The sequence below is a fragment of the Manis javanica genome, chromosome 8, assembly GCF_040802235.1.
Source record: "Manis javanica isolate MJ-LG chromosome 8, MJ_LKY, whole genome shotgun sequence".
In the NCBI taxonomy this organism is placed as follows: Eukaryota; Metazoa; Chordata; class Mammalia; order Pholidota; family Manidae; genus Manis; species Manis javanica.
The window spans coordinates 99,511,572-99,537,244 of NC_133163.1; the positions used below are offsets into that span (position 1 = coordinate 99,511,572).

The following is a 25,673-nucleotide window of genomic DNA, read 5'->3' on the forward strand; positions in this document are numbered from 1 at the left end:
CTTAGCCAACAAAATAACAAAATTTAGTCCTTATTCAGCTCACTTCTTATAAAAAAGCAAGACAAAATGTAATGATCTGTGTAGGAAAAGTTTGCTTTGATAAGTGTCTTATTTTGTTTAAACATCTATAGACTTTTCTTGGCACTACTTGAAAATTTCTAGGAGTACTTGGTCAAACTTAAATACAAACTCATAATATTTTTTTTCTTTAGTTAATAAACTATGTGAGCCAAGGAAGAAGCTATCATGATTTGTTTATGTTCTTTAGATGATAGGTCTCAAATCTGGTAGGTTTTATTGCTGGTCTTTAAATACGCTGTGGACATCTTCACAAAAATTGAAGGCCGTTCCTGGTACCTTTTCTTCCTTCCCTTAAAAAATTATTAATCCACATCTCAGATTCCAGGGAAGTCCTACCCAGTATTTAGGTTCGGCTTTATAAGGCATAAAGTTAAAAGAGACACTAATTCTGATATCTCTTCATCATGTTCTGAGAATCATAGACAAAGACTTTGCTGGGAGAGTTTCCATGTTCCATGTTGCAACTGCTAGCATCCACACTAAACAGGTTTCAATACTTGTGGTAGCATCCAAAGTTTTTAAATTCCTCTTAATCAGATTAAAGATGGCAGCATGAGAGAGTGTATATCAGCGATACCTTAATAAAAAAATAAAATAAAATAAAAAGAGCCCTTTTGAAGAAATTGGTCATGACTAAGAAATCCATATATAACTAAGAACAGCAATATATCCTTTAAAATACATATATAAATTAAAATGGATTAGAACTTATCTCCAGAATAGTAAATAACATCATCCCTACTCATATTTTGTAAAAAAAAAAAAAAAAATTCCTTTTTATCATTAAAGCCCTGAGAGAGACTTGACATTTACCTAATTTGGCTGGCAATACTCAACAAATAAGAACCATAGTGGATAAAATGCATTGAATTTTCAGAAGTCACTCTTTTGCCCACCACCCACAGCAACAAGTTTATTTATTTGGAGAAAGACTAAAACTTGAATTCCTACCAATAGTATGAACTGTAACAAATCTTAAGTTGTACTTGTGTGAGAACTTCGGAGAACACACAGACAGGATGCTTGTCTCATTTGTTTCTTTCTATCCTGCTGAATTTATCCTGTAAAGAATGAGATTGGTCCCAGTTCTCCATGCCTCAGAATTAACATCTGGAAAATATGGCTTATTTATCCCCTAAGGTTACTGGCCTGATTACATAGCATTAAAAAGAAAAAGAAAGGAGGGAATTGTTCATTTGTGAAAGGCATGGGGAATTTTTCCTACAAACCAATCCTGCTTTATTTATTTCATTTATTTAGCACAGTTTGGACTATATAAAAATTTAAGAAATTATAATAATTTATTCCATAGATTTTTGTCAGAGTCTCCTGGTCTTATCTCTTTGACTTGAATAAAAATAAATCTTTAGAGAAACAGAGCAGGATTCTCAGTATATCTTTAAAGTATTTGCAATAAGTTTGTATCTATAAGAAATTTCCTAACCATTAAGAATACATGCTTAATTGAAGTGAATCCAGATTATGACTTTTAAAAGGAAAGCAGGAATAGTTTCCTCAGCAAGGAAGTAGCAATGTTTTAAACACTAGGCATTCAGGAATGAATGTTTGAGTCAGAACTAGTAAAAGCATCTCTGTATAGATTCATCCCTTTTCTCAAAATTTGGAGTGGGGTTCAAAACTCAACACAGTACTGCTTACCTAGCTGTTTGAATACTAAGTCCCATAAAGGAAGAATGAAGAGACTGGGAAGTAATAACTACATATATAATAAAGAAACAGACAGGAAATCTGTGTGAATCTTAATGTGACTATGAAGATTATACAGACAGTGGTCCATTAGGCTCTTGATTGCATAAGTGAGTTAATAAAATAGACTATGTTTAGTTGATGCTTTCATAGCTATTGAAAAATGAAACAATTAGTCAATTAAAAGAAAAGCTCCAAAGACATCATTTTATTTATTTAACTAGATGGAATACATTTTTTAGTTTGGACACATGAGCCAAGAAAAGTTTGGGGAGGAGAAAGAGAATAAAAGAATACAGCCTTAGTTCACACAATGAAATAACAAAAACAAAAGAGCATTTTCTAGAATCCAAGAAGAGGATATTTTAATGATTTTAATGTATTCAAGTGTTAAAATAAATAAGGAAAAATTGCCCACTAGACTGAGGTGAGTATAATGCCTTGGCAGTGTAAGTAAGGAAACTGAAACCCAAGCCAAAATCAATTCCTATAAATGCTTCAAGGTTAAGAAATCAAAACTTAAGAACAACCAACCATAGCCAACTAAGCTTCCCCAAATAAGGCAACAGCTTAAGCTATAACCAATCAAATAAGCTCCTCACTTTGCTCCTGTTTCCTGCTCTAATTAGGCAAAAAGGATTAGAACAAAAATAAATAATTCTAAACAAGATCAAAGACCATGTTTGAAAACACTAGAAAGAAGACAAGAAGTAATTAAACCACAGGAAATGCAGCAGGTGCCTCCATACTTGAGCAAAGACTCTGTGAAAAGCCAATACCAAGCATTACGATACTGACAACCCCTGTCCCATCTCACTTCTTGCTACAGCAGTCAGTTCCAGGACTCAATTAACCCCAAGTCTGCAGGTTGTAGCAGATAAATCAGCTCAAAAAATGAACGTCTTGGCTAAATTGGGGAGTATACAGGCATTTCTGTGGACCTGCATATTTTAGTTAGTTCATTGATTAATTCACTCATTCAAAAACTTGTACTGAGAATGTCAATAAAAAGAGTGAAGGAGGAACTTCCAAACATCCTCCCCCCTTGAAAGGTAAAAAAAACCTGGGCCAAAAAGAATCAGCTTCTTTAGGATTCTGGAAATGAATCAAAGGCTTACAGCAATCTGGAGCATTTATTCAAGAAAAATGGCCTACTCCCAATAAGAAAAGCAAATTCTGTGGTGATTTACCTTGCCCTATTCCCGCCCGCACCATCCCCACTGCTCCAGCTTTGTGGTAGCTTTAAAATCCAACGCTCACAATCATGGTGAAAACTAGCATTCTGGCAACCACTGGGGGAGACAGAATGGGATTAGAATTCCTACAAAGCCACCTTCCAGAAAAGTGTCATTATTTGACCTGTCTGATAATTTACAGAAAACCCCATTTCAAAGACTGTCTTTATTTGAACCAACACAGAGCTTGCCCAGTGAAAACAGCCATTTCCTAGGGGGATCTGACAAAAACAATCAGGTAGTTGTGGCTGCCTCAGACAGTAGCTAGCATTTGGAGCAAACAATAGGCTATTTACAAATCACATAGTTGATAAGGTCTGGTCTTCACAGTATATAAAGAACTCTCACAAGTCAACAATAAAAAGACAACCAAATTTAAAAATGGGCAAATAATTTGATGATACATTTCTTTATAAAAGCTATATGAAAGGACAATAAGCACATGAAAAAATTGTCAACATCATTATTCCTTAGGTAAATGCCATTCAAAATGATAATGAGGGAGATGGGGGTGGACAATGGATGAAGCAGGTCAAAAGGTACTAATTTTCAATTATAAAATAAATAATGAGGATGTACTGTACAGTATGCTGACTATGCTTAATAATACTGTATTGTGTATTTGAAAGTAGCTAAGAGAATAGATCTTGAAAGTTCTCATCACAAGAAAAAAATCATGTTTGTAACTAAGTATGGTGATGGATGTTGACTAGGCTTGTTGTGGTGATCATTTCACACCGTGTACAAATATCAAATCATTATGTTGTATACCTGAAACTAATATAGTGTCATATATTAATTTTACCTCAAAAAAAAAAAAGCCCATCTCTCTCACTTACCAACTTTACATCTCCCTGTATGGCCCCGGAAGATGACTGGTTAGCCAGAAACAGGTAAGATTCCTCAAGGGAGGAACAACCTAAGACAGGCACAGTCGCAGGGGGGCCATCAGGTGAGAAATTGGGTATCAACAGTGGTGAAGCTTAGAACCTCACCACCCTTGTTTTGAGAGAAAGCTTCTGCATCCGTGGATGTTTTATTGCCCTTGTCTAGCTCGGATTAACACATAGTCTACAGGCACACACCTGATCATCTACAATTGCTCTCTTACAAGACTAAACTATGTTTTCTACCTTTATCTTGCATCTACCTACCACTTCAGCATTTTATTAAAAATAAAAATAATAATAATAATAAAGGGAGAAATGTGGGATCCACATATAAATCAGGTACAAAAATCGAACAAATATTCATATTTGACCTGATTGTTTATAGTTCATAATGTGTGATCAAAACCGAAAGTTTCTGTGATGACTGCCCTTGTACTGTTCACCATGTAAGAACTTATTCACTATGTAAGAATTTGTTCACCATGTAAGAACTTGTTCGTTATGCTTCAGAAGATTGGAGACTGATGAGAATTAGGTTTGAGATGGATTAATGATTGTGCATTGAGCATTGACTCCCCTATACAGAATTTTATTGTTGTTAACAACCATTTGATCAATGAATATGAGAGATACCCTCTCAAAAAAAAAACAAAAAAACGCCCAGTAAGGCACACTTCACATTCACTAGTATAGCTATAGTCAATAAGTTTAAGATAATAAAAAGTACTGGGGAATATTCTGAGAAACTGGAACCCTCATATACTGCAAATAGGGATGCAAATTAGTGCAGCAACTTTAGAAAATAGTTTGGCAGTTCTTTAAAAAGTGAAACACAGAGTTACTAGAAATTCTATTCCTGCATACCCAAGAGAACTGAAAACATATATCCATACGAAGACTTTTAAATGAATGTTCAGAGCGATATACATAACAGCCAAAAAGTAGAAACAACTCTAATGCCCAGTAACTGATAACTGGGTAAACAAAATATGCTATATCCATATAATGGAATATTATTCACCCATTAAAAAAGCAGTGAAGTACAGATTCATACTACCACATGGAAGAACCTCAAAAGTTTTATGACAAGTGAAAAAAAAACAGACATAAAAGGCCACATATTGTATGATTCCACTTATTTAAAATATCCAGAATAGGCAAATTCATAGGAATAGAAAACAGATTAGTGATTTCAGGGATTGGAAGGAGAGTAAATGGGGAATGACTGACTGCTATTGGGTATGGTTTCTTTTTGGGATGATTAAAACATTACGGCATTATATAGTAGTAATAGTTGCACAACTTTGAATAAACTAAAAAACAGTGAACTACACCCTTTGAAAGAGTGAATTTGATATGGTGTGAATATTTTTTTTAAGTGTGCTGAAGATCTAACAAGTATTAGTTTCTATTTTGGGCACTGAAGTTAGTGAGATGAGTAATGCATACCTTGTGCCCTTGTGAGAATCTAGTGAGGAAGATAGACATAAATAATTCACTACAATGACAGGCACCTTAGTAGAGTATCAGGAAACAATGCTACTAGGATATTAGGAAAAGCTTCACTTTCCCTAATGAAAATGAGGTAACACCTTTGAGCACTGAAGCAGTCTACCAGACAGGCAAAAGGGAGAACATTCAAGACAAAGGAAAAAAATGTTCAAAGACCTAGAAACATGACAGAGCAGGCCCTGACAGAAATTCAGTACATAACACAGTAACTTTCTGTTTCTAAATTTACTTTAAGAGAGACACTTTCTAAAATGAGACCAGGCAATGAACAATCTAGCTCTGTCTCACCACCTACGTCATGTCCCCAAATAGAAATTCATATGACAAGAACTGTTTATACCAGTCAAGATTAGCTAAGTGTATACAGTGAGATTTTTGTCAATAATCACTTCTGGGTGACCACCTACTTGACAAGCAAATAAATGATTCAGAGTAAATAAATGAAGTTGTTGGCATACCTTTATATGAACTAAAAATTTGTGAAATTCAAGCTTTTGGATTCCACTAAATATAAATCCTGGCAGAGTAGTCTCCAGTTATGGTGTACATTAGATGATTTTTTTTATTAAAGTAAAGGATGTTTTAACAACAAAAGGGAAGAACCAATCATCTCAACCAGTTTTTGCATAATGAAGGAATTTCAGTTATTCATCCTTTCATCAGCATTTATTTCGTGTTTATTTTGTACCAGATATTGGGCTAGTTATTTTCCAGTTGTTTAAAGCTAGATAAAAGAGTAAGGATGTGAAGAACTGGGAAAGTCATATCTTGCTTACAGGTAGATGGGTAGATACATAGCAGCTTCAAAGGAAAAGTGTTATGTTAGCAAGGATTGAGTATATAATTCTCCGATCCATTTATTACTAAAACCTTTCTTAAAGCTTCAAAGATGAAAGGATAAAAGAATAAATTTATTTTAAAGTTTTAGATAAAGAATAATCCTAGGAGTCATGTATGTTCAGAGTTCAGACCAGACATCAGAACCAGGTTTTCTATAGAAATAATTGAACTTTCTTTCTAAAGTACAAAAGTTCTAAATCAGTACTTCCAGAAAGAATATGCATTTAACTTTAACAGAGTAATTGAAAACAATTATAAAAGCTGGACAAAATACCATAAGATGGTAGTTTGTAAGGCAGCCAGAATTTGTGGTGCCAAGATCCCAAAGAGTAGGTGCATGCATCGAGGGGGTCCCATACTTGACACTGTTTCTTCCCCTAGGACATTTTCACATTCAAACCTTGGGCTGTAGAAATCCTGAAGGAAGTGATGGCCTAGTGTCCCAGTAGTCCCACAGAGCGTCCAGGACTTGAGAGGCAAGTTCCTGGAACAAAGGGAAGCAAAGAAAGACGAGTCTCACTTTCTGCCTACAATTTTTCTTTTGGTGCCTTTTATGTTTCCTAATCTATATGTGTGTATGAAAGGCCAACGAAACACCCCAGGTTTTCAATTGAGATTTCTAAAAGGCCTATACTCTAAAAATAAGGGCATACTAAAATAGACCAACCTTGAGTAAATCAAAATGATCTGCTAACATGTTAACTGCCTCCCAGCCGAAAATTAAATCCTCCTTGGAAGATGATGAATCATTCAGAACCCTTGTCATATTTAGATATTAGATCCAACATTCAATTAAACTTTACTAGATAGATCAGAAAACAACCCAAACGAACAAACAAAAAAAAGGCTGAAAAATAGATAATAAAAATGAACAAGTGACTTATATATTTGAATTATAAAATATAGGCCTTAAATAATTATGATTAATATGTTCCAACACAAATAAAAAAATGGAAAATTTTACTAAATTGGAATATGTGAAAAAGAATCAAAAGAAAATTTTAGAATAGAAAAAATTGCAATAGTTGAATTTAGAATTTAAGGAATGAATTTAACAACATATTAGACACAGCAGAAAAGAGGAATAGTGAACTGAAAGATAGATCCATAGAAAGTATCTAGAATAAAGTCCAGAGAAGGAAAAAGTACACAGAATATTATTAAAAGAGATCATAAGAGGTATTTGGAATGCCATGTGAAGATCTGACACGTGTAATTACAGGAGAGATTGTGAAAGAAACAACATTTGAGGAGGTATTACCTAAGAATTTTTTAAAACTGACAAGAGACATCCAGTCATAAATTTAAGATCTGAAAACCTTAAATAGGATAAATACACAGCAAACCATGGTAAAACTACCAAAAATCAAAGAAAAGGAGAAAAATCTTAAAAGAAGCAAGGAGAAACATTACTTACCTTTAAAGAGAGCAAGAGTTACAGTTAACTCCTCAGTAGGAACAACGGAAACTGTGAAGGAATGGAATCACAAACAGTGAATTGAGAATTCCATACCTAATGAACATATCCTCAAATATGAAGGCAAAAGAAATACTTTTTCAGACAAACAGAAACTTAGAATTCATCACTGTTAGACCCACACTAGAAGAAATAATAAAGGTCTTCTTTTGGCAGAAGGAAAAATGATCCTAGATAGAAGCACAATTATGCAAAAAGGAACAACAGAAAGAACAACCATAGTGGAAAATATTTTTAAAAATTAATTGCTTAAAATAATAATACTAACATCTATCTGTTTTTAAAAATGTGTAGAATTGAGATACACAATGGCCAAAGCATAAAGAACAGAGAGTTAAACAGAGTTAAAATGTTATAAGGTCCCCGAAGACATTGTGCTAAGTGAAATAAGACAGAGAAAGGCAAATACTGTATGATCTCACTTACATGTGGAAACTAAAAACATGAATGCATGGAACATAGAATAGACTGACGGTTGTCAGAGAGTAGGGGATGGAGGAAATAGGTAAAGGGGGTCAAAAGGTACAAATTCCCAGCTCAAATATAATTAAGTTTTGGTAATGTAAGGATGGTAACTATAGTTGACAATATTGGTTTGTATATTTGAAAGTTGCTAAGAGAATCTTAAAAGTTCTCATCACAAGGAAAAAAATTTGTCACTATGTGAGGTAATGGATGTTCACATATTGTGGTAATCATTTCACAGTATATACATGTATCAAAATCACTATGTTGTATACCTTAAATTCACATAGTGTTATATTTCAATTATATCTCAATAAAAGTGGAAAAAAATTTTTTAAGTGTTGCAAGGTCATTGCATTGTCTGGAATGTTGGTAAAAATATGAACTTAAAGTAAATTATAATAAATCAAAGATGCATGTTATTATGATTGGGATCCCAAATAAAAGAAAAGTAAAAAAAGTATTACAAACCAACTAATAGAGGGAGAAACTGAATAATTTAAAATACTTCATTAGGTAGTATTACTAGAGATAAAGTATCACTTTGTATTCAGTAATTCTGAAAATGAAAAGATTTTATTTTGACACATTCAAAAAGAAGATTTACTACTTCTAAATATTTCAGTATTTAATATTAAAGGTAATTACTTTATTATTTTATATTAATAGCAATAAAGAGGGACATTTCATAGTGATAAAATGATCAGTTCAAAAAGATTTAATAACTCTATATACACCTAATGAAGTTGCCTTAACAATTATAAGACATAAACTAACAGAATTAAATGAAGAAATAAATCCACAATGATGGATTCAATAACTACGGAATGCACAATATTATCAAATGCACATGGAAGATTTACCAGAATTGACCATATGGTGGTCAATAAAGCAATTTCCAATAAATGATGAAGAATTTAAATCATGAAGTATTTTTCATGACCACAGTGGAAATAAACTAGTATATTCCTAAAATAACCAGAAAATAATTTTTAAGAAGGATGTTTAGCAATAAGTAGACTAGAACATTTTCTTCAATAACATTGAGAGGATGTGTAAAACCTTGGCTTAGTCATCTTTTCATTTGAAACTCTTCTCGATTTGTCTGTATGCTTCCACTCATTCACTTGTCAACCTTGATTGCCCCTCCTCCCAAGGTCCGAGGGTTCTCCCGCACTGGAGAGAGAGAAAGTGGTTTTGACTTTCACTGAAAGTTTCCCCATGTTTATGCACTTCTATGTAGAGGAAGTTTTGTATTTGTGGACTTTTAGTGCATATTTGCACATAAGTCTGATTGGATTTTGACTGACTCAGCTGTTGTGACTTGCAAACAGACTGGATGGGCACCCACTGCCTCAGTTCCCCCACAGTGCGTTCCACCCTTTCCTTCCTGGCTATTTGTTTCTGCAGCAGCTTGGTTGTCAGGCTAAAAAAGAGTCCAATTAGAGGCTCTGACTCTATTAGATTATTCAACAGGCCTCTTAGGAATTAATAGGGGTTAATCCTTCACACCGTTCAGAAAGCTTACCATCCCTTCACGTGGCCTGGGGGTGCCAACTCCATATGGCTGCCTTCTTTCCTGCTTTATGGCTCTGCCTGTTCTCTTTCTGTTTCCTCTGCCTTGAACCCTCTTCCTTCATTTCCCGGCCAAGTGAAATCAAATAGAACATGAACCTTCCTGACAAAATGAATGGCCATATCATCTGGGCATTACTGTACTTGTTTTTGCATGTCAATTACAGGACTTTCGTCCTGTTATTATCTATCTGTTTGAATGATTGCCTTCCCCTATCGACTACGAGCTCTGCAAAATGAGGAGACATGTTTTAGTTTTTAGTAGTAACACTAGACTCTTATTATGTGCCTGACACATAATATAAGCCTCACAAAAGATGTTATAGATATTAGTGTTATGATCATTTTATAGCTGAGGAAGACGTCTTAGAGAGGTGAGGTAACTGGCTCCAAATCCACGCTCATTAAGTGACAGAGCAAAGAGTGAGCCCATCTGATTTCTCAGCCTGGTTCTTATTCACATTCTCTATCTTATCAGTTTCCCCTCAGAAAAGGTCTTTAGGTGCTTAATAAAGGTTTGACACTGAAAGCAAGATTCTTCCTTAGCTATATAAGTGCCTGACAGAACATGTTTACAATAGTATGCAGGTAGAACCAAAGAACATAGAAATCATGTGTTTCACAAAAAGATCTTACTCTACGTATATTTAAACCAGTAAAAAAACAAGCAAATCCCCTGGATTCCAAGGATGTACCTTATTAATGAAGGCAGAGGGAGAAAGTTATGGAGACTTTGAGGAAGTAAGTGTTTGTTAACAAGGAGGGGCAATGCCAAGCCCACAGGCAGAGGAAGGGCCACAGAACCTCTGTACTGAACAGCAGACAGTGAGTGGGAAGCCCAGGTGATTTAAAAGTGCCGACTTCTCTCCTCCACAAGAAATCACTGGGTGGGGCCCAGCCTCACCGCCATAGGAAGCCACCACCCTTCCCATACCAGGTGCCACTTATTCTGACATCTTAAGTGGATCCACACGCTTTAAAAATGTAAAGAGCCAGAGGTACCTCAGAAGCCCAGAAACATACGCTCCCCGTTGCTGCACACGCTAGGAGGTTGGTGTTGTCACTGAGAGGAGCTGCCGGTACTGAGTCAATCCTGAACTTGGCCGATAGTCCCATTTTATGAGGTTTTATGTCCCTTTTGCGTCATTAGTTGTTTTGTTTTCTATTCCTAGAGGCCTTGCTAATACGAGTAGTGCACTGAGGTATGGGGGCAGAGCTGCCTTTCTGCCGTGAAAGGACAAACCAGAGCAAGTCCCGACAGCTCCCCTATCTCAGGAAAGAGAGAGAGTAACGGGCACGGCTGTCTGATCGACTACTTAATCCCATTCCTACAGGCCCACTTGGGAAGGGTGGGAATAATGAGAACAGATTTTTATGATGTTTGAATGACTATGGAGACTCACTTTAAGCCTGCACATGGTGAGCAAGGACAGGGCTGCCTTCCCCAGAAAAATGTTGCTCTTAGAGCCTGGGAAAAAGTATGCAAAGGAATTTCAAAGATAACACTGTCCAATTCTTTTTTTCCCCTTGTCTTGTCATTTTTTTTCTTCTTTCTGTCAAAAATTGGTGCATTGGCTTCATTTCCCAGAAAACGCACAATTCTTCTCCCTGCAAAGCACACCCCTTGGCAGGAGAGAGAATTGATGCAGACACATGTGGCTGAAACTGAAAATTTTTTGGACCACACTTAATTCCCATTCCTTGATCTATGTTAAAAGCCTGAAGAGTGGGAAAATTAGGAGCTTGTTCCCCTCCCTTTTAGTTTACTCTCTTTTTTTCTATGCACATTTTTTCTCTGCATCGATAATCAAGGACTCAGATACATGCTTGGAGTTTTTTTCCTTCTCAGTAATTCATTAGGTCTCTGACCTCAGGGACTGTGTTCTACATCTCATCATGGACAAAAGCTCTCTTGCTAATTAATACTGATCATGTGTATGCAATATTGTGAAGACCCAGGCCATTAACAGAACCCAGGGTAGTGATGAATTCCAAAGACACTGTTTGTGGGGATGCCTACCAGCAGCACATGGGAAGGGTACTTGGGAGTGCTGCTTTAAGACCAGGGGAGTGGCTGGCCAGCAACAGCGACAGCTTTCATCCCTCCTTTGGCCCACCCAGTCCACACATCAGCTCAACTGTCTAGGCCCCCAGTAATGACTACTCCGCAGCCTCTGACGGACAGACATTAAAGAAAACTGAACTGGAGGATATCTTCCTCACCATCTGTTTAGGAGTGACTGGAGCTTGTTCAGTGCCCAAAGTCTGTTTGTTGGTCGGTTCTTTGGCTAAAGCTGCCTTTACACTCTGATTCATCCTTCTCCCAACCCATCCCCTGCCCCACCCCCATCTCCATTATATTTCAAAAGGTTAATCCTGGCTCTGATCACTGGCAGGCCTCATTCCTATTAAGCATGGTTCTCATTTCCTTATTTTTATAAGCTGGTAACCGTCCAAGTTTCCTCCTAGGGTTGTAACGTGCAATGCAAAAACAAGCCATTTAAAGTCTGTTTCTTTGGGTTATGGACCATTCCTGAACACCAACTAGGTGGAACCAGGAGTTGGCAAGAGGCACCCAACCCAAACTAGGCAAGCCTGGTGGGAGAAACTGAAGGAAAAGATGTCTCTGTAAAAGACGAGAGTCCTCTGATTGGCTGTGTGCTATACCACTGTTGGGGAGAGGCAATGGCAAGTATGTTCTTCTACTCATCTCAAACATTGAGACATTACACAGGTTAGCAAAGAGAAATAAAGTCTTCATATTCTGAGAGTGGTAAAAACTAGACCAAGTATGGACTGTAGGGTCTGGCATCCTCAGTTTGAAAGTGTGGACAATCACATTATTATCTCTATCTGTAACCTGACAGAGTTCCTCATCCTCTCTAAGCTTCAGTTTCTTTATCAATGAAATGGGAATCACAATAGAACCTTCCTTATAAGGTTGTTAAGAAGATGAAAACATGTTATGAAGATGCAAAACATGTGAAGTACTTAGTCTGAGGCACAGTGCATAATGAGGGCCGGCTCAACAAATGTTTAATATGAGACAAAATTATGTCCCCACTACCAAAGGTCACCTGGCTCAGTTATACCTGTTCAGACATCAAAAGCAGTACATAGACTCAGATACGGGTAACTCTAGGGCTCTAGAGTTCTTTGTTCCAACTGCATCCTGTTGAGAATTGCTGAGGAGTGTGGCAATGGCTACTGAGAGATCTCTGAATCTATAACAACACAAGGTATCACTGAAGGGATGAAACGACTGTCTGCGACCCCTAAGAAGACATTTTCACAGCCTGCACACTCACAGCGGCTTTGGGCCTAGTCCCCTCTGAGATCTTAATCTTTGAATGGCCCAGGGAGGGCCTTTAGTCTGAGGTTAGAGTCATGGAGGTGTAGGGGGCTCTGGAGAGTGGCTTGCAGTGGGAGGAGGTGTTGGCAGCTGAACATGTTCTATGCCACCAACACACAAACACACACACACACACACACACACACACACACACACACACACATCCAAATTCAACATAAACACAAAGACTCACCCTTATGGGGCCTCCCATGGATATGTAGAGGTTGGCTCTATATTTATCAAATTCTCTGGGTTTGAATCCCAGCTTCATCTCCTCCTAGCTCCTCCTTGGCAATTTCGTAAGCCTCTCTCTGCTTCACTTTTCTCTGTGTAAAAAGGAATTACAATAGTTCCTATATTGGAAAGTAGTTTAAATAATGCAATGAATGTAACATGCTTTAACATGCAAGGCACAGCCTTTAGTGAACATTAGCTATTGGTTTTATTTTTGTTTTGATTTAAAAAAAGAAAAAGATATCACAAGCCCAATCTGGAACCCCAAAGCAAAGATTATTTTGATCAAAGACAAAACAATCACATTTCATTCAGGGGTTTGTTTCAAAATATTAGCAGATATTAGCAAAAACAAGAGTCCATATACTCAGAGACCGAAGGAAAATAAACCAAAATACCTAGTGACTTTTTCTTAGTGATAGGCTTATAGGAAGATATTGTTTTTTCCTTCCAAATTTTCTACAGTGAGGAAATCTTACTTTTATAGTCAGGAAAAACCACTAGCTTTTATAAATATTCATAAACAAAATTATCACATGACAGTGAGTGGACTTTAGCTTCTCTCCTCATATATACCTGGGCCTTCCCAGGATAAAACTTTTGCTGGATTCTCTAGTTAAATATGATGCCTAAGACTGGAAGATACACAAAAGTGTGTATGTATGAGTGTATACCTGCAAATGTGAAGATTTTTGCTTTGTGTCATTTTTGATAATGTTCAAGTAAAATATTAAAACAAAAATAACCCACTCTTAAGAATGATTAAATGTTGCTATTTAGTTTTTTCTTCAAATATTCTGTTTATATAAATAAAATAGAATATCACAAATAAAATCAAAGTTCCCTTTGTTTTCCTCTCCAAGTTCTATCTCCTTATCTTTTGCCCAGATTAATTATTATGAAACAAAGATCAGAGATACCGATAAAGGCCCTCAAGGTCCATGGTAAGGAGTCTGTACTTTATTCTAAGTGCAATGAGGAACCATTGGAGATTGATTAGAATGATGACATAATTTAATTTACATTTTTGAAAGAGCACTTTGACTGCTGAGAGAGGCTAGACTGGGTGGGAGCAGGAGTAGAAACATATAGAGCAGTTAAATTACAGGAATTAGATGAGAGCTGGCATAGGCTTGTACTGTGGTAAAGATAGTGCCAGTGAGAAAAATAAAGGGATTCAAGATATGCTTTGGAGGCATAGCTGATAAAGTGCTTAGCTTTCTGTGCCTTAATTTCATCATTTTTAAAATGGGGATAGCAATAGTTCCTACTTTATATATAGCAGGTTATAGTAAGAATTAAATGATATGTGATATATAAAATGCTCAGCACACTCAATAAATGTTAGCTCCCATTCTTGTGGAAAGAATTATGGGGTGGATCCATGTTTTATTCTAGTTCTGCATTTTCTCAAGATATGGCCTCAGTTTCTTATCAGTATAATGTTGCAAGGGGATGGTGATTATAAGATCCCAAACTATTAGGACCGTATGGGACCTTTGGGATGACTAATATCATCCTACCAGTGAGGCAGGAACAGGCAGGGAAGTGAGATCATGTCCTGCAGGGAAGCTCCTGGCATTGAACTATGTGGCATTATGAGGCCCTTTACATAATGAAACTCCAGTGACTCTACGTATTCCGTAATTTTGCAGGCAATTCTTTTCTAATGTTTCTCTGGGGTCTTTGTTAGGCTTTTCTCCAGTGCTTGAGTCATCGTGTCCCTTTTCCCATCTCACCTGAGTTAACGGGTTTTTCAGAAGCAAAGCGGAAAGTAATATGTCACACCAAAAGTTTATTTTCTTTCTAGTTACTCCACACCTGTGCATGCAACTATTGATCCTATTGTGAGATGTTCTGCTTTCAACACCCCCTTGAGATCTTGACTTCTGCTTGGGTTACTTGAAAATCTCCCACCAAGTAGTCACCTTAATGTCATTAAAAGTAGAACAACAAAATACTATTCTCCTTTTGTCAAGTAATAGGAACTAAACAGTACCAATCATGAAGGAATCTTTTCATTTAAAATTTTTTATTATGGTCAAGACATACTTGTGGGATGACTGAATGAATAAACAAAAGCATGAAGAGCCTTGCCTAAGATCACATACATGGAAGAGCAGAATTTGGAAACCAGTTTCTCCAGTTCTAGATAATCAGTGCTACTACTGTTTTTTGACTATGCCCACTACATTTTACTGTCTCTAAGATTGCAAGCTAGGAAACATAAAACCATTTATGTACTTTGACTGTACCTGTGAGGTATATATACATCCCTTTTGCAACACACAGTCCAAGTGTTCTACCTTTAACACAGTTTTTTTTTATTTTTTTTTTTCTTGGACCTTACAAAGAGAACAGAAAACTTTACCACCACCATGCAGAAGCAGTAATGTTAACCACCCTCCTTCCCACCAAATACATTAGCTGTATGACTGGAATCTTTTTTTCTTCAAGAGCAGTTACAGAGGGGAGAGAAAAACAGAAGCCAATGCTTTTCCAGAAAGATTAAGAGATGGCATCAATTTTCAGTAAATGTCATGTAAAGAAGAGCAATGAATTCATGTTACCAGTGTTTGATATGATAATCAATAAAACATGGGATATTTCCATAAAGGAGTTGAGTTTTATCACAAAGGACAAACATCTAACTTGATCATCTTACAAAAAAGCTCAAAAACAGAGGAGATATTTTAAAACAGGCCTCAGTGCATGCAAGGCAGGCAAAATAATAGAAACCATATAAAATTATTTTTAAATGTTATACTTTGAAGCTGATAGCTTGAGATCAAAGACAGTGGTGAATTGCTTATCTGAAATATCTTCTCAGAAATTTGGATGGCAAAATAAACAACTTTGCTCTAGGCCTTAATAATTTTCCCTAACCAAAACAGAATAGTACTACTTGTCCATAGACACAGTCTAATGTATTGAGCAAGTGAAGAAACATTGGTGCTACATAAGAGAACTTGCTACAGTGACTTGTATGAGGCAAAAGAGCTGATTTTCTGTAAATAAAGCTTTGTTTTGAAATCCTGGGGCCTTCATTCTATGTAGTGTTTGGAACGCAGAGAAAGAAATGCCTTTATGATTAGCCTGGAATATTTGAGTTGTTTTGACTGAAAGGGCTAGAGTGGTTGGAGACAGCTAAGAAGAAATGAAGAGGGGAGAGATGGTTAGTCATAAAAGAAGAGGTGGAGTCTACAAATGGGTGAATCGCCATGATTTGCAGAGGTGGAAATCAGGCAGGAGGGAGAGAAGTTAATTCGGTATGACAGCGGGAGAGGACGGCAGACAGATGGTAGGGCTTCTAATAGAGGCAAGGGTGAAAATGCTAATTTTGCTTAATGCTATTGTTTCTAATCTTTGTATACAAATTCCCAGAGCTTACTAAATCAGACTCTTTAGGAATGGGGGCTAGGAAGCTGCTTTTCTTTTTTTTTCTGAAGATCAATAACGAATTCACATGGCCACTCAAGTCTGGCTAGCTGGATCAATTTGAATGCCAAATCTCCAGTTATTAGGGAATTAATGTCAACAAATGACAATGCCAGTGTAGATATAGGCAATATGCTCTTCTATTTGTCCAGCTCAAGTGAGTAAGAATATCATTAAGCATACTGCTTTTATTCCTTTAAGATGTCTTTCTGAGATTTGACACCATAATGTTGCATTCCTAACTCCCTTACATGGTAGAAAGGAGAAAGAGGCTGGAGTCAGACTGGACATATCACACAGGTGTTTCAAAAGCATGACAAAGAAGAACAGAGATGATTGCCAAGCCAAAGAAAATGAAACTGACCCACAGTTTTAACAGTTTCCTTTAGATATAATTGACATGCAAGTTATATGTAGTGTATGTTTTGTTGAGTTTTGATATATGTATACACCTGTAAAATCATCACCACAATCAAGATAATGAACATATCTATTACCCTACAAATTTTCCTTGATCCCTTTTGAAATCCTGCCCTTTTATCTTTCCCTGTTCCCCTTTCTTACCCTCAGGCAACAACTGATCTGCTCTCTGTTTAATCTGTATTTTCTAGAATTTTATGTAATTGGAATAATGAAATGCTCTTTCTTCTGTATGGTATCTTTCACTAAGCATAATTACTTTTAGATTCATTTATATTCTTATTATAGAAATAGCTTATTCCTTTTTTTTTGCTAAGTAGTATCTTCTTGTATGGACATAGCAGTTTATCTACTCATTGATGGTGAACATTTGGGTTATTTCCAGTTTTGGCTATAATAAACAAAGCTGCTATACACATTCACGATAGGCCTTTACATGGGCATAAGCTTTCATATTCCTAGGGCAAATTTCTAGGACTAGAAGAGCTGGATTGTATGATGGATGTACACATTACCTTTTATGAAACTGTCAAACTGTATTCCAAAGTGGTTATATCATTTACATTCCTACCCGCAATGTATGAGAGGTCCAGTTCCTCCAAAAGTCAAACAACACTTGGTCATAGTATATTATCATCTTTATAGATAGCTGGACTTCATTCCCTAAAATTTTATTTAGGATTATTGCATCTATACTCAGGAGGGATATTTGTCTATAGTTTCCTTTTCTTGCTGTGCCTGTCTGGTTTTGGTGTCAAGATAATGCTGGCCTCACAAAATGAATTAGGAAATATTTTCTCCTGTTCAGCTCAGTTTTCTGAAGTTTGTGTAGATTTGGCATTACTTATTGTCCATTAAATATTTAGAAAATTCATCAGTGAAGTCATTTGGGATGGGTATTGTCTTTGTCAGAGGTTTTTAAACTACAAATTAAATGTCTTTAATAAATATAAAGCTATTCAGGTTGTTATTTCTTCCTGAGTAAACTTTGATAGTTTGCATCTTTCAAGGAATTTGTCAAAGTAACTTTAAAAGGAATAAAACATCCATGCTCATGGATAGGAAGAATTAATATTGTCAAAATGTCCATCTGCCTAAAGCAATCTACAGATTCAGTGTGATCCCTATCAAAATACCAACAGCATTTTTCAACGAACTAGAGCAAATAGTTCTAAAATTCATATGGAACCACAAAAGCCCCTGAATAGCCAAAGCAATCCTGAGAAGGAAGAATAAAGCAGGGTGGATCTTGCTTCCCAACTTCAAGCTCTACTACAAAGCCACAGTAATCAAGACAATTTGGTACTGACACAAGAATAGATCCTTAGACCAATGGAACAGACAAGACAGCCCAGATATAAACCTAACTATATATAGTCAATTAATATATAATAAAGGAGCCATAGATATACAATGGGTAAATGACAGCCTCTTCAACAACTATTGTTGGCAAAACTGGACAGCTACATGCAAGAGAATGAAACTGGATTATTGTTTAACCTCATACACAAAAGTAAACTTGAAATGGATCAAAGACCTGAATGTAAGTCATGAAACCGTAAACCTCTTAGAAGAAAACATAGGCAAAAATCCTTGAATATAAACATGATCAACTTTTTCCTGAACGCATCTCTTTGGGCAAGGGAAACAAAATAAAAAATAAACAAATGGGACTATATCAATCTAAAAAGCTTCTCTATAGCAAAGGACACCACCAGCAGAACAAAAAGGCATCCTATAGTATTAAAGAATATATTTTTAAATGATATATCCGACAAGGAGTTAACATTCAAAATATATAAAGAACTCACTTGTCTCAACACCCAAAGAGCAAATAACCCTGTTAAAAAATAGGCAAAGTATATGAACAGACACTTCTCCAAAGAAGAAATTCAGATGGCCAACAGGCACATGAAAAGATGCTCCACATCACTAATTATCAGAGAAATGCAAATTAAAACCACAATGAGCTATCACCTCACACCATTTAAGATGGCCAACATAGAAAAGACTAGGAACAAAAGATGCTGGTGAGGATGTGGAAAAAGGGGAACCCTCCTACACTGCTGGTAGGAATATAAACTAGTTCAACCATAGTGGAAAGCAATATGGAGGTTCCTCAAAAAACTAAAAATAGAAATACCATTTGACTCAGAAATTCCACTCCTAGGAATTTACGCAAAGAAAACAAGATCCCTGATTCAAAAATATATATGCATTCCTATGTTTATTGCAGCACTATTTACAATAGCCAAGAAATGGACGCAACCTAAGTGTCCATCAGTAGATGAATGGATAAAGAAGATGTGGTACATATACCCAATGGAATACTATTCAGCCATAAGAAAGAAGCAAATCCTACCATTTGCACCAACATGGATGGAGCCGGAGGGTATTATGCTCAGTGAAATAAATCAGGCAGAGAAAGACAAATACCAAATGATTTCCCGCATTTGTGGAGTATAACAATGAAGCAAAACTGAAGGAATAAAATAGCAGCAGACTCACTTCCCCAAGAAGGGACTAGTGGTTACCAAAGGGGAGGGGTGGGGGAGATGGGTGAGGAGGGAGGGAGAAGGGGATTGTGGAGTATCATGATTGATGCACATGATGTGTGTGGGGTCATGGGGAAGACAGTGTAGCTCAGAGAAGACGAATAGGGACTCTGTGGCATCTTACTACACTGATGGACAGTGACTGCAATGGAGTATGGGGGGAACTCAATAATAAGGGTGAATGTAATAACCACATTGTTTTTCTTGTGAAACCTTCATAAGAGTGCATATAAATGATACCTTAATAAAAAAGCAATAAAATAGTAAAGCATGCATTAGTAATTCTGAAAGTTATTTCATATTCTTGATCAAACATTCAAGGTAAAATAAAGTTATTTTAGGCATGCAAGCTCCCATTCTGCAGAAGGTACTGAAGGATATGTTCTAGCACAATAGGAAGTTAAATCCAGAGAGAGAAAGACATGAGAACCAGGTAAAAGCCTGTCCAGTGCAGGAAATGCTAGAGTGATGGCTATGCCTACAGAAAACCAATCCAAATTAGAGCAAAAGAACTCCAAGATGGAGACCTCCAACTCCATCAATCAATCTGATGCTTTTTTGTAGAAAATAGAATTTAAAGAGTTTTTAGTGAAGGAAAGCTTTATATAAAAAGAGATTTGTAGAAAATGATTTGTATAAAATCTGTATAAAAAGAAACTATTATACTACCCTATCTGCCTAATAGTGAAAAATTTTTACATGGATATAATAAAATAGTCTGGGACAGACTATTGCCTATATGGTATTTGAGGGGAAGAGAATTGGATAAGCTTCATATTCTGTAAAACTATGACTCCAGGATATGTAAGCTGAGCAAGTTCCTGGAATGTAAGAAGAAAACTAAAAGAAAGAAGGAAGGAAGGAAGGAAGGAAGGAAGGAAGGAAGGAAGGAAGGAAGGAAGGAAGGAAGGAAGGAAGGAAGGAAGGAAGGAAGGAAGGGAGGGAGGGAGGGAGGGAGGGAGGAAGGAAGGAAGGAAGGAAGGAAGGAAGGAAGGAAGGAAGGAAGGAAGGAAGGAAGGAAGGAAGGAGGAAGGAAGGAAGGAAGGAACCAAGGAAGCCAAGCTACTTTCTCTTTCACCCTCACAAAAGTACAAAGTATTATCTCACAGGCAATAGGTCACTGAATCTCCTTCTGGACTAAAATCATGAATGTTGCTGTAGCCTCTCCTGCTGAGTGTCCTCCCTGTCTCCATGATTTTGGAAAATGCCCCTCCCTTGCCTGGACTGTCCCTGGTGGGGCCACTTGGAAAGGGGGCTGAATGAAGGTGCACTGTGAGGCTTTTCGGCCTTTTTCACACTCCCTTCCTGCTGCATGAATATCTTGGCCCAAGGTACTTTGGACAATCTCACAAGAACCAGAGGCTAGGTGTCCAGCATTTCTTTAGTTTATTATTATGGGGAGTTGAGCACCAGTCTTCAAAGAAATTTACCCTCTTGCCATCCACTGGCTGCCCTCAGGACAGAGAGAACCTATTACGGTGTCTCCCAAGCTCCCCTGCCAACCTGCTGTTGTTGAAACCTCTTCTCTTGCCCATCTGTATTTGATCTGCAGTAAATTTTGTTATTCATTTTCTGGTAAAATATTTTAAAGCTTAGATATTTGTTTTTTAATAGTTCTCCTGTAAGTTCCATTAATTCCTCCCCTAGTGGTACCATCTTTTCTGTTGCTTTAACTCTTGTGGAAATTGTAGCTAAATCGGGCTGTCACCACTAAAGGTTCTGACAGTCTTTCTTCTGCAATTTCAATGCATGCTGTCAGCTGCTGAATGGGTTTAAGAGCGTTATGATTAGTAACAAGACCATGCAAATCAACCCCACTCCGTAAAATTAGGATTCTTCACAGTCCTGGTCAGTCTGGAGGCTTGGCACCATCTTGGGTCTCTTTTAGTCCATTGCCCCAGAGTTTAAAAAGGACATTGTCAGTTTAGTTGAACCCTGTATTTTAAGGTATCTAAAAATAGTTGTGAAAAATCTGATGAAGATCAAAATGTTCTCCAAGTTTAAAATGTCCTGTATGTCTTATAAATGTCTCTTAATTCCCAAGTTGAGACATGCCATCATTTTAAGTTAAGAATCAACCAAAATAATAAGGGGGAAGAAAAAGAAGGGAGGGGGTGAGTGGCAGATGAATTTTGTTGGCTGTTGCCTGTGCTAAAGATGGGCATAAAACTGAACAGAATTAGCAGAAACCAGAAAAGACAATGAAAAGTAACTTCAGCTGTGAAGCCACTGATCCTTATCTTCCCTTTCAGATTCTTTGTAAGAAAACTGCATAGGTGGTCCACGTGGCCCTGGACACCTCCAGGCATTCTTTTCTTAAAGAAGTTCCTGGTATTTAAAATCACATAAAACCATGACACATAAAACCGTGACTCCAGGGAGGTGTAAGATGAACAATTTCCTGGAGTATAAGAAGGAAAGACAGACAGACAGAAGGAAAGAAAGAGAGAGAGAGAGGAAGAAGGAAGGAAGAAGGAAGGAAGGAAGGAAGGAGGGAGGGAGGGAGGGAGGGAGGGAGGACCTCTGAAGAATGTATGACACCACATAGCAAACTCCATGTAATCCCTTTGCATTTTATTGGCCTCTTCGTGTCCTCCCCTTTGCATCTCTCTCACTAACCATTTTCTCAGTGTAGAATCTCTCAGAGTGGTGTGTCTGTGTTCTCAGCTAGGTGGAAAAAAAATTTTTTAACTCTCTCAACAATAGCAAGATTGTCTGTGAAATTAATGAAGCTTCATCTCAAGATTCACTTGCATGGGCTGTGTCCAAGGCTCTAGACCTAATTTTGTATCATATCATTTTTCTTAAAAGTGCTCCCCTAAATCATGTCTGATACAGGTCCCACAAAACCCAGATATGCCTCTGGTCTCTACTCATCCCTGGACCCTCTCTTATCCATTACTATTTAAAATCAATATATAATTGAAGAAACACCAAATTTACTTTCTCTCTGAATCTCTCCATTAAAAAGACAATTCATCAAAACATTTTTTAAAGGGCATCTTTTCTTTCTTCTTGAGTTCTTCCCTCACTTATATGTGCCATCATGTTTTCTTATCAACTGAGAAAATCCTAACCCCAAAGTAAAAACTTTTGACTTGTTCCTGTGGCTTCATTATCTTGTGAAGCTCCCACCTTCCACCAGCACTCAGGAGGCGCCCAGGCTCTGAGTGGAAGGATGCAAGGAGGAGCCGGTTAGGACATATACCTTTGTCGCCCACAAACATCTGGACTCTTTCTGCAGTGTATCATTTTCTTTTCCTTTTCTTAGGACTGGGATTTCAGAGTCTTTGGGAATGAAAATGAAGTTCTGAATGGAGGGTCAGTCTTTCCGTCAGTAGAGAGGCTCTACATGCATAGTTTTGTTGATGACTTTTGCCAGTGTTTACTCACAGTCTTCACACATCTGAGTAAGTGATACTGGGGCAAGGAAACAAGAAAAATGGGGCAGGGGTTCTTGACGCCCCACACTAACTACCTGCACTGAGTTTGATAATCAGCGGCGCCTGAGCCCACGGTTGAGCAGGAAGCCTCCTGAGTAAGGTGCTCTGGGGACGGAGTAGGGAGACAAGTAAAAGAAGCTTCCTTCTGTCTGCCTGTCTTTCCTTCATCTACTCCTCAGACAGTGTGCAGCCCCTTCCTCTAAATAGCCCAAGTCCTCGCCTTAGGTAGGAAACTTGTGAAATGCAATTTCCATCTAATCCTCCCCATCTTAAAGCATTTATGTGGCCTTCTGCTTTTCACTGCAGTTATGTTTTAGGAACTTTGGATGCAACCACACAAGGATCAGGGTTAGGAGCACAGGTTAGGTGGTCCTGGGATTGAAGATCACATCTGGCTTCTGTCACTGATGACCTTGGGTGAACCTCATCAAGCTTCAGTTTCTTTAACAATAGAATGGGGCTAGAATTAATGTGGTTGTTAGAAATTAAATGAGATGTCCCTAAAGTCCTTAGCAAATAATAAGCAGTCAATAAATATTAGCTATTGCTGTTGTCATGATTATTTTTCAGGAGTCTCCTAAATAAAGTCAATCTTTTTTGTAAGAGAAGATTGTGAAGCTGCTTATTAAATTTAATATAAGTGCCACAACTCTTATGACCAGAAGACAATTTGAAGACCATTCAGTTCAATCTTGTTTGTCAGATGATGTAACTCAAGTACAGAAAGGCCAAATGACTTGCTCATGGTCACGTTGCAAATTTAACCAGATAGACAAAATAAAACCAGCTAAGACAGATAAACAGTTGGCTTGGCTTTTAACTTTTTATTAACTCAAACTTGATTAGTCAAATTAGTTTAGAAATGTAGATACAAATGAAGAAATGCCCATACATAAGCAAAAAGAAAATAAAAACACTTGCATTATATTTATACTGCTTTTTGTTCTCCACAGAACAATATTTAAAAAGACTTGTTGATTCACAAACCATGAAATTTAAGAGAAGGTAGTTTTACTTTTTTCTTCTCAATTTTTGCTTTGTCTTTATACGTGGGAGAATAATATGATAGAATACAGATTATTAATATTCCACTATTTCTAGACCTCCCTTTCTCCCCATCCATCAAAGAGCATCCCACACTCCCCACCCCAGCTCCAATCAGTTCCTAAGGAGGAAAGACTTTCCCTACAGGAGATTAGTCAATCCAAACAGCAAAATGAAACAAAACAAAAAAAACACTGAGGGGAGGAAGAAGAAAGGGGAGTGTTAGAAAACAAAATTCAACTGACTTAAATTTGAACATCTAATGGGTTTTATTTAATGATTCATGATCAGACAGCATCCTATCTAGTAATTAGAAAGTTGCTCTGAAAAGCTGAACAAAACAGGAGATTCTTATAGGCAGAAGGGAAAAGGGAGGAGAAAAGAGCAGATTACCCCGTCTCTCTTAGGGGAATGGAAGAGATCTATCAGGCAGATTACCTCACTAGTGCTGCCAGAAAGTTCCCGATTTACTGGTTTAAGATTACATTTCTGGGAGAAGTTGAAACTGCAGTTGGTTTAAGTGTTGTGTCTTGGTTTGCAGATGTGGGAATCAGCACAAATAACTCCATTCTGGGTCTGTTGCCTCTTGTTTTCTTAAACAATTCCCCCTTTTAGCCAGACTCTCAGTTTAACTGAGAGAGGTGATTGGCATCACCATCAGCTACAGCTCTGTAGTTCTCTCAGTTTTTGTTGATCATTTGTGTGGTACTCACAGGTCACATTTTTACTCAATCTCTGTGATATTCACAGGCCAGGACTTCAGATTTATAATTTTTAAGTCAGTCATTATCTTCATTCCTTCTTTGACGTCCTAGTCTTAGAGAGCCCATTTGCCTGGTGATTAGGGACTGTGAACATACATTAAAAGCTTTTGAGAGAGTACAGCACACCAGTGAGATTGCTATGATTATTGTAAGTAAGATAATTCCCATGTCTGGAGTGCACTTGGGAGCCACGGTCTCCACGACCCAAGCCTGTCAACATCATATAAGTCAAATAAAACTCCATGAGTCACTTTTTAAGTCAAGTGGCTTGTTCAGTGATCTTATGTAAGTGAGTTTCAATTTACCCAGAAGTGTTAATCCAGGTGCAGCAGGTGGTGTTGGCTACAGCACAGACGCCTCCTTGCTCAGCTAAAAAATAATCAAGGGCTATTTTATTATCAGGAACAATTTTGGCCAAAGAATCCAACGATTTTTGTAGGGCAGCTGTTATTTTAACAGCAGATTCCACAATACTTTCAAGAGTTAAGGAGAGGTTACCGATCATAGCCTCATTTACACTTCTTCCTAGGCAGGGGAGAAGCGACCTACCAAAGGAAGCAAAGTTTGAATCATGAATGCTTCTTTGTAATTCCTATTTGAACCTGTGGCTCGACTCGAAAGTGACAGCCATGGAGGCAATA

General features: G+C 37.3%; 1 long non-coding RNA gene across 1 annotated transcript; it reads right to left on the reverse strand.

Annotated features, from left to right (window-relative positions):
- Window positions 1-1,105: 1,105 nt before the first annotated feature.
- Window positions 1,106-10,904, reverse strand: LOC140843287 (uncharacterized). Its single transcript, XR_012120914.1, has 3 exons — window positions 10,785-10,904; window positions 7,683-7,733; window positions 1,106-1,142 (listed from the first exon to the last, which is right to left on the reverse strand). It is a non-coding gene; the product is annotated as an uncharacterized lncRNA (long non-coding RNA).
- Between the last annotated feature and the right edge of the window lie 14,769 nt (window positions 10,905-25,673).